The sequence below is a fragment of the Augochlora pura genome, chromosome 11, assembly GCF_028453695.1.
Source record: "Augochlora pura isolate Apur16 chromosome 11, APUR_v2.2.1, whole genome shotgun sequence".
Taxonomy (NCBI): domain Eukaryota; kingdom Metazoa; phylum Arthropoda; class Insecta; order Hymenoptera; family Halictidae; genus Augochlora; species Augochlora pura.
In genome coordinates this window covers 7,093,764-7,108,990 of record NC_135782.1, presented here as the reverse complement: position 1 = coordinate 7,108,990, position 15,227 = coordinate 7,093,764, and the positions used below count along the sequence as shown (strand labels likewise).

Below are 15,227 nucleotides of genomic sequence, written 5' to 3'. Positions count from 1 at the left end.
TTGTTTTTATCCTCAACGTTCTTACGTTTCGTGGATGAACAATGAGATCAGGAGAATGTATTAGATTGACGTGAAAATTAATTTTCTATTTAGAGCATACAATTCCGTCGCCCACGCATAAGCGACGCGGCGGTCGAAGTATTAAATGGATAGTGAGAGTACATTGGAACACGGTGTTTGACCTTGCTAGATATTCATGTTAGGATTGCACAAGGTGTCGAGAAGAGCTCATCGCCCACGCCTCCGTGGGTGCACGGCCCCGATAAATTGCATCGACGCGTCATGCAGATACATGAGTCGCATCATCATCCAATAGCGCGAGACTGCTAAAAGAGGCTTCAGCGGATATCGTTTAGCATTAAAGCGAGCAGGCTCTTCAATCCTATCGGCTAACAAGATTCGCCTAGTCGTAAAACAATTAGCAATCCCTGAAATTAGCGTAAGATAATCTGCGCAAGATCCACACGCGACGAGTTAATTCCCAAAGCCGTCCAATTAGCGCCTACTTCCGTTGAACGGCTGCGAAGCGTCGCAGATCCACGGCGATTATCGAAGTCAAAAATCCCTGCTAAACGTCAATTAAATCGGTCTCCGGCCCGAGGTACAATCGATCGAATTACCATAAAAATGTTAGTGTCGTTTTTCTATCAGACAGCGAATTTTATCATGTTGCTGGTTAATATAATTTATTTACTACGTGATCCAGTTTCTGATTAGATTTATTACTGGTTAGCGAGTTTATTTTGAAATTAATCTGTGTTAAATGTTAAGTAAAATAAAATGTAAAAGCCTAAGAAAATAATATATATTATTTATTAATTATTGAACGCTTTGAGACAAAGCCATCTATCAACTAGACCTCGTTATACTGATTATATTAGACGTTCTCCGCCTTCGATTAATCCTCTATATTGATCAATATTTTCTTTCTAATCGATTATTTTTCACGCGCACTTTTTCTCGTCGCAAAATTATATAAGATTTTAGTTACTTGAAAATTCATCTTAAGGAATATGAAATTAATTTCGGACTAATCGTCGTTCATCCATTTGTTGCAGCGGTTCAATCTATTCTCTAAATTAGATTTATCGCCAGTCAGTGCATTTATTGAGAAATTAATCCGAACTAGATTTTCAATAAAATCAAATTTTTGTACAGATATCAGAAAACGTTGCGTACGAGTATTACTCCTCTAGGAAAACAATTCCAACGACGCTGCACGACAAAACGAGTAGGAGAATCGAAACAGTAAAAAGGTTAAACGAAATCGAGAATACCTGATGCGGACACCTTTTATTAAAAGGAAAATAAATGGAAAAAAAATGTGTAACCCGTCGCTCTGACGAGTGCCGCGCGCCGCGTTGGTGTGAAATCAATTAGTCAGGGAAAATTCATCGCAGCGAATGTTATCCCGAGGGAATTTTATTTCGATAGTACGCGATCGAGCGAAACTGCATGCAGCTCATCCGGGACTCTACTCTTGTCACCGCGGGCCATTCTCGCGGGTTTCCTGCGGATTAAAATGAATTCGAAGAGCCGCGAGAGAGAGAGAGAGAGAGAGAGAGAGAGAATGGTGTCCTCGTCTCGGGCAATTGTTTAGCCGGGCCGGTCTTCTATTCGAAATTGTTTCGAAATTCCCGGGCCACCTACGGGGTTGAGAGGGTCGTTCGACGCAGTTAAGGCCGTTTTCTTTTATGTTAAACCCGGCGATACGGGCTGGAACGAGCTACTGAACTCCGCCACTTTGCTCTCTTATCCTGCCGGAGACCTTGCTTACCCACCTCCATTTTATTTCTCTCTTTCTCTCTTTTTATTCCGCTTTCTCCATCTCGGCCGGCCCATTTTCTCCCTCGCGCGTCCCTTTTTCGATCTCTGTCTCTGTATCGTCGTCTTTTCTTCCCTTCCCTCGTAAGCTGTCCTGTTTCACGTCTACCTCTCCTTCTCTCTCTCTTTCCCTTTTCTCTCTCTCTCTCTCTCTCTCTTTCTTCCTCTCGTTTCCACTGTCTTTGCCGACTTTTTCCAACGAGTTCAACTTTTCTCTCCGCAGCGTCGAACGCCATCTGCGAGCTCTCTGTGAATTTTCTATTGGCTCTTTTTGTCGGTTTTTAGTCGGCTTTTCTTCTCCTTGCGTGATCTACTTCTTGTTCTTTCTTGCGAGTCGCCGCCTTTTATTTCTCCCCTCGACTTTCGATTTCTTTCGTCTCTCCACTTTCTCCAATTTTCAACAATTCTTCTCGCAAGAGAAAACTTTCCTATCCGTTTGCCCTCGGTTTACCGCGCTTTTTCAATGTTGTATTGCGAGATACAGTGGTTTCTTCTAATACGAGAGCGTTGTTTATTCATAGTGGTTGCACTATTTTATTCAAATAATCGGAGTTTGTGTCGAAGTAATGGGATTTAAGGAAAAACTTGATTCATTTCTTGGATGATAAAAATAAGTGTTTAAAATGGAAAATTAAATCTAGAACTTAAAGTTTGGAATGTAGAATTTTAAATTTTATATCTTGAATTTTAAATTTTATGTCTTGAATTTTAAATTTTATGTCTTGAATTTTAAATTTTAAATTTCCAATTCACAATTTAAAATTAAACATTTATAATTTTAAATTTTACATTTCCAATTCACAATTTTAAATTTCTCATTTGTAATTCACAATTTAAAATTAAAAACTTGAATTTAAAATTTACAATTACCGTTTACAATTTGCAGTTTACAATCTACAATTTATAATTTACTTACATATATAGGTTCCAAACACCAGTGCCGAAAAAATATTAAAAATAGTACAACCATAATGCAAAAATTATATATTCTACAAAAATTGCACGGAACTTGTGCAGAATTATTATATCGTAACCTGTTACATGTAGATATGATATAGTCTAATTTCTTCTGAATTTTCAGCTAGAAGCTTTGTCTCGGTGACCTAGCGAGATTGAGGGTCTCGAGCTAACGCTGCACTATTGTACATTGCATTTTTAGAGAAATCCTCTGGTTTTTGGCAATACAGGTATTTCAGGACACGTGACACGAAAGCGCATATGGTGTCCGGTCTGCTCTGATATCTCGCGTATGATTAAATAATTGTCTTTGTTGAATAAATTCAGAATCGTCATATGAACTCGTATGTCTATTACTTTTAGCAGACATTAGATATTAATATTGTTATAAATAATCTAGAGAATTTGTCATTCCTGAAAGTCTTTTTATTTAACTTAATATAAAAAAATGCATTATTTAAATACTCGTTGCATGCTCAGACAAAAAGCTTAAAAAATTATCTATTTTTTTATCTTTCCTGTCGTTTCATCCAACTATTATTTCTGCGGACAAAAATGTTTTCACATGTTCGAATAGTGGTCCTGAGATCCTAAAAAATTCACCCGCGATCTTAAAAGAGCGATTCCGTTTTAAAGGTGACCACATACATTTCTCTATGACCGTGGAAAGTGGGCGAGCAAGATAGAAAAGGCGGTGGATCAAAGTAGAGAAGTGAACGAGAACGGCCGGGTCGGGGAAAGGGGTTGTAAAGTGACCAATGAAGGGGACAAAGAAAATTATAGGGTAGAAGCTAGCGGAAAAGATGAGGAAGAGATGAGACATGGGTGACCCAGATTCGGGAAATGAAACATTGTGTGTGTGTGTCTGAGCCACGAAAATAACATATTTAGAAGACAAAGCAGGAGAATTGTGCGGCGGAGCTCCGCTTATCCGAACTCCCTTCAATTTTGGGGGCGATGTCCGTTGTACCGAACTTCAACCGAACTCCTATTATATGAACTACCGTCGTGCGTTACTCCTATTATGTGAACACCTCTAGAATTTAAATGTAACTCTCGGCAAAGTAATAGGAACCGAGCGATATCCATTTCGTTTCGAACGTATACGTAATTTGTACGCAAGAATTAATTTCTAAATCGAGATAGACGATTCATTCAATGAAACAAAAGTTCTATTTTAGCTGCACATTATTTATAAATTTTATTTCATGCAAAATAAAAATTGTCTACGTTAATTGTAGAAAATATAAGTTCGATATAAATACTTTTCCTCTATTACTTATTTATATTTATATATTAACCCTTTGTGATTGTACTAAATTCATGCATAGGTATTAAAATTAATTTTCTTTTAACGAACACAATATGCAATCTTGCATGTAATATACAAGATTAAGTATAAAATTTAGGTGTACGTGAAAGTTAGATACATGTTTTAATTTTATGTAAAAGCAAAAATATAAAATAAATAGCTTTGGCGACCGAGACGTCGAAGATCGTAGACACACGACCGCAAAGGTTATTTCTCGAAGGTACTTTTTCTTCGAATTCGAACTGTTCCTCCCACGTAAAACCTTCCCCTCCATCACTTTGTTCCCCGGGATCCACGTACAGACCACCTATTCCACCACTCTCCGATCCGAAACTTATTACTCGCGCTCTTTCCTTTCGTCCCGGGGTCTTCGATCACGCGTCCTCTTTCGCGCCTTTATTTTCTCCCCGCAGCATTAGTAACCTCGCACACCCTCTCCCCGTTCCGCCCGCGATTATCTTTTTGCCAGCCCCCCCTCCCCCGGACACAACCCCCTTTTATTCAGGCTCGCGAGCGCCGCTGCTAACCTTTCACCTTTTTCGTCCCTTTTTCGGGAGCCATTCAGCCTTGCATTCATTATTTCCCCGCGTCTCTTTCTCTTTCAATTACACGCAACACTTTTTCGTTCGTGCACCCTTCTTCCCCTTTCCCATCCAACTGGCACGGTTCTCTCCGCTTTCTCCGTTTGATCTTTTTCTTTTCTTTGCTCGGCCGCCGGTTCACCCCCTTTGCTATCTCTTTCTCCGTTTCTCCTTTTCTTTCGCCGGTAGCCGTTTCGTTTCTATATCTGTTTCTCTCCCTATCTAGCTATCTGTCTATCTATCTATCTCTGTAACGGAATACAATTCAAGTGATAAAAAGTGATCAATGATCTAATTATAGCCTGGCGAGACAAGGTGCGACATAACGACGAAACGATCGATAATTTAATAATAGACACTCGATAGAGTCACCCATCGATATTTCCACGAAACAATGCTTATAACTCTTCTTGTTTGATTCTTGTAAAGATAATACGTTCGACTGTTTTTCACTTTCTTATAACAGGTGAATATATGACCGTTCTCAGCTAGTCAAGCTATTTATTTATTTGTTTCTATTATAACACAAAATTGTAACATATTATTGCGTTATATACATTTTAATAAATTTTAAGAAAGAATTAATACGTCTTTTTACCTTCTCAATTTTACATATTATGCATGTTATATATATTATATATATTATATTTTGCATATTATATGTATTGCTTTTATTTAATCGAAATTAATTTCGACTGGCACGGCATCCAAGTATGTTCTTAATACAACCGCAAAAGGTTAAAGATCGCCTCAGAGACATTCGACTGCGTAAATAATTGTAATACTACGTCAAACACGCGAATAATTCCGAAAGTAAATGGAATACTAAGAATATAACTTGAATAATTCGATTCCATCGTGAGAATTCTATAGAACGCGCTTGTCCTTTGTCTCGCGGAAATTGATCATTTTCCCACGACATCTGTCGCTTTCTTTCTCCCGTTCTCTATCCATCTCCTTTTTCCACCGTCTGTCTTCTTCTTTATTTCTCTGTCTGGTTTTTTTCTTTCTCCCACTATCCGTCTCGTTTCTTCTCCGCGTATCTCCGTCTCCCTGTCTGGGGTAACCTTGCACTCCTCCGGCCAGCAATTTTCCCTTTTTCCCGGTCCGTGTCCGTCGAAGAGCACGCACAGAGAGCCCTCTCCGCCACCCTTTCCCACCCTGCACAGCATCCCCCGACGACGATCGTCCAACAGGCGTCCGACCAGGCACCCCGAGCGCGTGTCGACCTTTCTTCCAGCCGCCCCCTCCCCTTTGGTTCTCTCCTTGCAAGGTGTCCGTGAATTTCGTCCACCCTCCGGAACGAAATAAAGGCACTCTCGTTAAAACGAATCCCCCGTCGGAATTCAAATAGACTGTCTGACGCTGGTTTCGTTTATTGTTAGCCACGCTGCTGCCGGTTTGCAGCCTCTCTTGATACCATCGTGCTCGGTCGCAGGGCTGCTCGAAATCTGCGGCGCACCGCCGTTCCGGAAATAGACGGCGGAAAATCCATTTTCCGGCTACGTCGTTGTCCAATTTGACCCCGGCGTTCTATCGGTTTTACGAGTATCGCGGTGTGTTCTTCCTTGCTTCTTTAATCTTGATCAACTTGCCAAGACGCGTTCCGCTGAAACGTCGATCATGCCCAGGGATACGCGTCATCTCCGATCGATTAAGATAAACGATGAGTCGAGTTCGCGAGCGTCACGCCGTAAACTTTGTTCCCAGGTAACTGCTATTCGGAGATCCGTCTGCCTGAATTATACATAAACGATCCGTCTTCGAGCGTACCGATCGGAATCGCATTGGAAATTGTTGGCGTTCGTAGCTTTAACATGTTTTCTTGCAATTTATTGCATCGCTTGTAGTATGAATATGCAGTGTGTACCACGTGTTCTTAGGTATTGTGGTTATTTTATACAATGTATTAAAGATGGTTTAGAGGAAATGATATTATATAAATGTCGTTCTTGCAATTGGAGGACGAGTTTCATTTTTAAAATGGAATACTGAATTTTTTAAAATGTTAAAAATGATTAAAATATGGTTTTCTTCTTGGATATTACTTTTTAATTTTTCTAGCATTTTGACAGGTAGCAACTTTTTAAAATTTGTTTATTCATTGTCTAGTAAACTAAAGATGCAATTTTAACCCTTATCGCTCCAAGGATTTTACAGAACACTGAGTCACTAGCTCAAGCTTGGCAGTATTACTGCCAGCTGGAATGATAAAGGTGAATAATGTTATTCTGTATGAATATACGTACTTTCCAACGCGAGTGTATATTCTCCATGTTCGTTTTATCGCAGCCGATTTATCGGTTTCGGTGAAATTAGCCGCCGAAGATTTATGCCCGGCTAATAACGTGTCTGCGGTTAATCGCGCAAGGAGGTGAATGATCGCGTAGGGGCGATTCGATTGCAGGCGAACAGAGGTTGCATCCGTACGTTTCCCGGACGCAGTCGAAACAAATGTTTGCATCGGGCAGAAACCGAACGAAGGTCAGTTGCGAGCGGCGATCTTGGTTAATGTTCGGTCCACTGACAAATTGCGCCGCAAAGGGGGTGAAGCCGCGATCCACTCGACACGCTCGAGTAAACTATAGTTAGGTCGCAAGAAATTGGGCCACTCAAGGTCACTTCCCCGGCCATACATCAACCCGAGCATAACTTCCATTCTCACGGTTGTCAGACGCTGCATGCTGCGACCGAATAATATATACCATCGAGGACAATGGGTTAGTGGGAGTTAGTGGGCGGGGGGGGGGGGGGCGGAAGGTTGTTTGCAGAAACTTCGATGACGCGAGCTAAGCGCACTGCGTGTCCTAACCCTGAAATTTGAGGATTCGTTTACATTTCGTAACATATTAATATAACGAAAAAATTGCGGTTTGGATGAAGATTTTGTTGGGAAACAAAAATTCCTCGTTTCGTAAATTTTAATTAAATTCTCCTTTTAAATAATTGCTCACTTTGTATTTTATACAGGCATCTTTATTAATACATGAAATCTGTGGTCTAGTAATTAGACTGTAGATTTCATTTCGTTAAAGACAAAAGAAATTATTTGCTCAAACACACAACAATTTAAAAAGTTTAAAACACCGCAGCATTATTTTTAACTTGTTACGAATAAAATATCCGCGTAGCTCCTGATCTTGCAATGAACACACACAATTTTTCTTTTGCGTAAAAATGAACAGTCTACCGATAACCACGATTTTTATTCGCCAAAAATTATGACACAACTTTTGATGGGATAAAAGAATTTGTCACGGTGTATTCGATAAATTATCTGACAGCGAAAGGCCGCGTTACAAATTGCCACGTGAAAAGGTTTACGTTAGTTTCTCCGCTAATAACAGATTAAGGCAGCCGGCGACAAAAACGACAGTTGGGAACAGAAAATGAAGTTTGGACGATTAAGGGAGGGTTTTCCGGTGGCGGGGAATATTCGGAATGAACAAGTTCGCGTAGGGAGGATCATATGCCGGAGTCGGACAACAGTTGGCCGGCGGTTTATCGTTGTTTCGAAAATATAGGATACAATAGGGTCTGCGTCGGTGCGCATCTGAAATATTTAGGAAGCCCGCGTGTGTCCATCTTTACGGCAGGCAAGCCGAGCTTTTACGAGAGGTAGTTTTGAAGCGGGCGTTGCGGGCCGGCTCTCTCTCTCTCTCTCTCTCTCTCTCTCTCTCTGTGCCGTCAGCTCGTAAATAAGCCACCTCGCTGAATCACCGGGATGTAGTACAACGTTTACACGGGCTCTCGTGTCTCGGCTTGAATGCAAACCATCCGCAATTAGATACTGAATCGCGGATACTTGGATATGCGCGGCAAGTAGAAATTGAAGGTCCCCCGGAAGATGCTCTCGCAAACGAGAATTGTTCCCTGGACGTGCTCGATCGTCCTACAACCTGCCACCTATTTTTTTATTCGTCGTAAAACCCACCAAATCTCGTTCAACGTTCGTTGATAATTGACGAACGACCAAAGCTTGTAATTATTAGAAAATTAATCCCATCGATTTGGAATACTTAAAGAGTTTTCATTTAATTTCTGAAATGTTTCAAAGGTGTTCATTTAATTTCTGAAATGTTTCAAAAGTGTTCGTTTAATTTCTGAAATGTTTCAAAAGTGTTCATTTAATTTCCGAAATATTACAACAGATTTCATTTCATTTTTGACATGTTTCAACGCCCATTTCGTTTCTGAAACGTTGCAAGAGTTCTCGTTTAGAAATTCTGAGCAGAAATTAATTGTACGCTCGATACCGTAACAACTCGAAGTGATTAAAAAACAATTACCAAGAACCTCGAAGATATTAGCATCGAGGATTAACTTCCGTTAACACTTTACACGATGTTACTTCTCCTCGAATTATCTCGCAGGTATGATAATTATTATTTTTTTTTAAATTAGTCCAAAGTTGCGGCGTTTCTAGCGCGTGTATCGTTTTGCATATCGCAAAGCCGGCTTTCTTGTCCCGCGAACGAAATATCCGGCCAACGAGTCCCCCGGATCATCAAAATGCAATTCCGCCGATGACGGTTAATTACGCCGCGGACGCATAAATGTTTCACTTCAGAAACCATTAATTCGTGTTTTCCTTATCAATATTCATGAAACCCCGAGCATTAAAATATTTGCCGCCGCCGCCACGCGGTAATTATCGTATTGGAAATTGTTTGGAACGGTCAGGCAGCGCGCGCGGCGACAAAGCGCGAAATCTCAAATTAATTATCGAGGAACGCTTTCCAACAAAGATATCCATCAACCAGGCCTCGCTGCTTATTAAACCTCGCATTCTCTGCCCTCAGGTGATCCTCTACGTTTATCAGTCCGCCTTCGGGCAATATTAATCCTCCGTCTTTATCGGTCTCTCCTTTGTATTTAAATCATTTTCGAGTGCAATTTTCTTGTCACAAAACTGCATTTTTAATGTTCCCTCAAAATTTGTAATAAAATAGGAAATTAATTTAGATGCCTTTCTCTTTAAACTGCATTTAGATATATCTCGGTATAGATATATATAGTTAGTATTATAGTTTTTCTAAATAAATTGTTCAGTATGGACGAGCTCGCACACGAAAATATTATCTCTGTAAATCAGCCGGCGCGTGCACGGTTCCCTCATTACCGAATTCCCTGTGAACTTCCGAGCGAAGCGTCGACCGGTATTCGGGAGCGGATTATTGACTGAAATTTTCTGTAAATCGCTGCTTCAGATTTAATTCCTAATTCGCAACAGATAATCCGACTTCGTTGCCCAGAGTTTCCTCGTTAGCCGAAAATACGTAAACACGCGACGCGGCCACGCCGCAGACCTCCGCCCCGTGTCTCCGTCACGAGGATTTATTCGGCGCCCTCTCGACACGCCCGCGCGGCGTCGACGATGATATTTAAAAAAATTTTTTAAACGGACACCGACCGATCGGTGTAACTCTTTCCGCAACAAAATGGACAATAAAATATCGCGGTAAATTTTAACGAAAACAGATCCGATAGACGCGGACGGCGAGCGTGGGATTTTAAAAATGATCGCGAATAAAATATTCACGAGACTTCTGTTCTCGGTTCTCTGAAAATTCCTGTTGAAAGAAACGAGAGCGCGGTCGCCGTTTTATCCGAGCGCGGCGGGAATTATTTATTTGTTACTTCCGCGGCGCGGCGTGACACGGAATAATCAATGAAAATTTGGGGCGAAAGGGTAAAGGCGCGCCTCGAAATAAATGTTTAATCGAATAGTTGTCAGGACGACGTCGACGTTTCGCTCGGCCGTCAAGCTGCTGTCGCGCGCGAAACGACGCGGATTGTTCCGACTCTCGTTACCTAACGGGCGGAACTTCCGGAGAGTTGTAACTCATATTTTATCTGACCGAAATGCAAATACGTTTACAGCGTTATTACCGATAACTTTTCAAGTTGACGGGGAACACTTCGAGCGGCTCGGAAGCTACGGCCCGAACTTTAATTCGATCCCGTTTGAATTCGTTTCGAGGAGCCACGAGTGCCGCGCCAGAAAGGTACTACAGCTTTTATTACATTTTCGATTAAATAGCAAAAGAATTACACGTTCCGCCTTTTTTGATAAAAACACGGTGCACGGAATTGCTCGCTTCTTTTTTTTTAAACGACATTTAAAAACGATATTTAAGCTTCGCCCTGTTTACGACGACGACATGAAATGAAGCGAGTATTTTTTAATTGTATTTAAGTATTTTTTTACGTAACAAAATTTCTTATTTACTAGTATAAAAAAAGGTATTTGTAAACAAAGTATTGATACACTACTGTTTTTCGTAGACGTCTTTTTCGATCAGTTTTTCACAAAAACTAGAACTTTGAATAAAACTTTGAAAAGCATTCATCTTTTCGACACATATACTCTCTTTATCTTTTGACAAGAGATATGTTACACACGTCTTTGTGACATGTAACCAATTAGTGGACTAAGCTCAGTTACATCCATTGGTTCGGCTGTCTCGCACCACCTGGGCTCGCCTCTCATCGGTTGCTATTTTTCATTAACCTTTTGCACTCGAGCAGTGCCTCTGAGACGCCAACGAAACTTGTTACATTCTTTCCAAAATAATTTTGACATTATTAAAGACCCTTCTATGTAAAAGATTGTTGAAAGCGTAATAGTTTTACGAGTCACAATCTCATATCTATATATTGTACTAAGTCATATAAAATAGAAATACAGAATTAAAATGGCTTCAAGTGCAAAGGGTTAATAACTCTTATACAAAGTCTTGGTTTGCATTTGCGCTAAGGGAAAAGCCCCTTCAAATGACTCGAAGAACTTCTCATTTCCCAATTACGAGTGACATTTGGGACACCTTGTATACAAGAAGATTTTCTCGATTTTTGTCCTTGGTTCGGTGCAATATGGCGTCGCCTCGAGGCTGCGTTGCAATAATTAAGCGATCTTTGAAATAATTAAGCGATCTTTGAAATAATTAAGCGATCGTATCAATGATTAATCGGCAGGAAAACGCGAGTTCTTAGAAAAGCGCAGGAATTATAAGTTGCAGCTAAAACTCTAAATCATAGAGAGAGAGAGAGAGCGCGAGCATATATCTTTGCCTTGTAATTTCCGTTTTATCCACCGGAACCGGTTCAGACGTATTCGCTGGATATTCCAGCAGCTATATTATTCGGGTAGAATTGTATCTGCGTCTGGCTGCAGTTTACCGAGCTGGGAAGTTAAATTTCGTTTGATCTCGGCGAGGAAAAAAAAAGAAGAAGCCTGTCGTCGAGGACACGCGTAGCCATTTTCCCGGCAGCGCAACCCTCCCCCCCTGTTCATTCGATTTCGGTTTTTCATCTTGCCCCCGGTTCGCCTCGTTCACTTTCTGTTCCGCATTTAAAGCGGAAATTAAGCGGCGGCCGGCCTTAGCCTCCTTTTCGCCTCCCGAAACTTCTCGGCGAATGGGAGACTGTTGCTCGAAACGTAATTCAACCGCGCTTTTGTGCCCGCGGAACGCGCGCCGCGGCTTACCAGCGATGGCTTCGAACGTTGCGCGAGATTTTACATCCCCCGAGTAACTCTCGCTTCCACCCTACGCCGGCGCGATCGATTTTAATTCTTCCTTTCTCGTCGATTAACCACTTGCCCCCCCCCCTCTGAATGATAGTTATTCCGTCCTTTGATGTTGAAATAAAACTTCGTGCTCTTCTAATCTCTGCATAATTTACGCGGAACTCTACAATTTCGCGGGAAGTCCGTTAATCCTTTGCGCCACGGTTTCTTTCGCGGCTACGTTAATTCTTCCTGCAATAATTTCTCCTAATAAAAGAAGAAAATTCCTGCGCTTGTATCTCTCGTATTACTTTCACTCCTTGATGACAGAATAGTGAAGTTTTATTCTCCGCTTTGTATAAATAAATAATTCGTATTTAAATTCGTAGTAATAGCTTTATGAAAAATCGAGCAAGTTCATTTATCTTATGACTTTATTTATATTTAGAACAAGACAATTTTTAATTAACACAACATTTTATTTACTTTCGTTCATCGATAACAATTGAATCAAATTTGATTTAAATTCAGAAGAAATAAATAATATTCTTATGCAGTAGATATTCCATGAATTCTTCATCATAAGTTGAGAAAATCTGAACGGACAATTATCGAGGAAAACTGTTGCATCGATTCGAAGCGGGAGTGAGAAAAAAAAGGAATAAGAGGGGAAGCATTGTTTCGGTATTTTCGTGGAGCATCGGCGCGTACTTTTAATAACCGCGTGGCCGTTGCGAGGGCATAATTAGTAACGCAGTCGTAATTTGACGATCGAGATGGTCCATTAAATGGGAAGCGGGAACCGCAACGCGGCTCCTGGCCGGTTGCTCGCTTCTTATTCATAGTTTTAGGCACATTGGCTGCATAATCGGGCTCGGAAATGCGTGTCGGTAGCAGCTCTCTCTCGTTAAGTTTTCTCATTAAAATTTGGCCTAGAGCTGCCGGGGCCAATGTCTAATGATAGGCGGCGCGGGACGGGCGCCGTCGGTGCTAGAGAGAAAGTGGGAGAAAGGGAGAGAGTGGGAGAGAGAGAGAGAGAGAGAGAGAGAGACGTTTTCGAGAGCCGAAAAGGGATTTTCGGTGGCCGGGGGTTGATTAAGATCCCGTCTGCTCGCCCCCGCGAAATTAAAGCTCGTAGACCGTGTGAATCGGAATTATAGATAACGCAAGCGTAATCGACGTATCAGACGAGTGCATCGTCTAGACGCCTTTGCTAGTGCAGTTTCCTACTAGAGAACTCGTGCTGCTTTCGACACTTTTTCCACTTACGAAACCGCGATGAAAGTTTTCTAAATTATACCAGAATAGAAATATACCAAATTAAAAAATAGAAATACTTGCAAATACTATTTCTTTCAACTGTGTTAAATGTGATTTCGGTGTAAATAGTAATTTATTTCTGTATTAAATCTGACACTTTTCTACTTACGAGATCACGATGAAAGTTTTCTAAATTATACCAGAGTTAAAATATTCCAAATTAAAAAATAGAAATATTTGCAAATACTATTTCTTTCAACTGTGTTAAATGTGACTTCGGTGTAAATAGTAATTTATTTCTGTATTTTTTCCGGTATTTATTTCTCAAATATACAGGTCAAGTTTAACGACACGTGTTAATCATAAGAACTGCTTTATCATTTGTGGCTTCTAAATCATAAAGCGTGCAGTAATACTCGATCCTCGCTAAGCGGCTTAAATTTCTTAAATATCGGTAACGATGAGCACGACAAGGGAATAGTAATGGGGCTTCCGAAGCCCCATTTTTCGGTGACAATATAATCCATTGGGTGACAAGTATAGATTTGAATATAGGAATAATCCTACACCCCTCGTCTGTGGTATTACATCTTACTTTAAGATTTGCGTAGATTCGTTTCGATGTTAAGCGGTTTTAATATCAAAGAAGGGAAAATAAAATTTGATAAGAAAATTAACTCAAATATGAATCTACTTTTATCCTAAATATATTATATATTTTTATGCATATCTTTTTACACAGATCGATTTTTCTGTTCATTCTGCGTAAAAAATGATTAGGGTATCATGGCAAAAAATTATTAGATCTCGAGATATTTTTAAAAAATTGCGTAGACCACCCCATACAATATGTAAAGTTTATAGAAACCTACAGGTCTTGTTATTTAATTTCGTCTCCATTCGCAGTCATTGAAGCAAGTCCAAAGTGTCTTGAAACCACCTGTACCAAAACAAAAGACATTTAAGCTCTTGCTGAAGCATCTTGATAAGAACCGATAATTAGCGAGAATTTGATTCGACATCGTCCGGCATTTTGAATGAAAATTTATGGACGGGCCTGTACAGTGGCGGGAGCGGCGGACATTTAATTAGACAGAAGTCGGCAAAGGAAGGGATGAGCAGAGTTTTTCCATTTGATCAAGAGGTCCGCCGTCCCTGCACGCGGCCGAGTAATTAATCAGATAGTTTTTCCCTTTGTTCTGGCCTCGGCTTTTTTTTGTCTTTAAATGGTCTCTCGGCGGGGGGGCCCCTCTTTCCCGTAAATAACGTCGAGCACCGATCTTCCCAAGCATCGAGCGGCGAAGTTAAGGAATAGGATTTAGGTGTTGAAAAGGGTTTCGCCGGACGTATTGTTTCCCGGAGCTTTCTCGAAACTTTTAATCCTTTTGTTTCCGAAATTTACCGCGCGAACGGTGAAACGGAGTCGCCGTTCCACCGTCGGAGACGCATCGTTCCACGCCGTTTCGAAGCTAGCCCACCGGCGGGAGCAATTATCGGGAGAGGTTAATGCGCTTCTGTAATTATTAAAATAAATCGCTGTTTCTGCGATTCGTCAAACTGGCGCGGGTCCTTTGACAAATCGACCGCGTTGTTTTCGCGCGAGGTAGAAAGAGAGGGGGGGATGGGGGAACGACGAAAACGCGGAGGATGAAATTGGAACGTAAAACTGAAGTAAATGAGGTGCAGCTCGATAGCTGTTTCGACGACTGACCCCCCGCGGTGTCGTTCTTTTTTTCTTTTTCCGAAAAAGAGAAGCGAAATAAAATCAGTTTATAGGGGACGT

General features: G+C 40.9%; 1 protein-coding gene across 1 annotated transcript in view; it reads left to right on the top strand.

The window, feature by feature from the left end:
• Window positions 1-15,227, top strand: part of Ph4alphaefb (prolyl 4-hydroxylase subunit alpha-1) — a 375,522-nt gene that overhangs the window by 121,433 nt on the left and 238,862 nt on the right. The window lies entirely within an intron of this gene.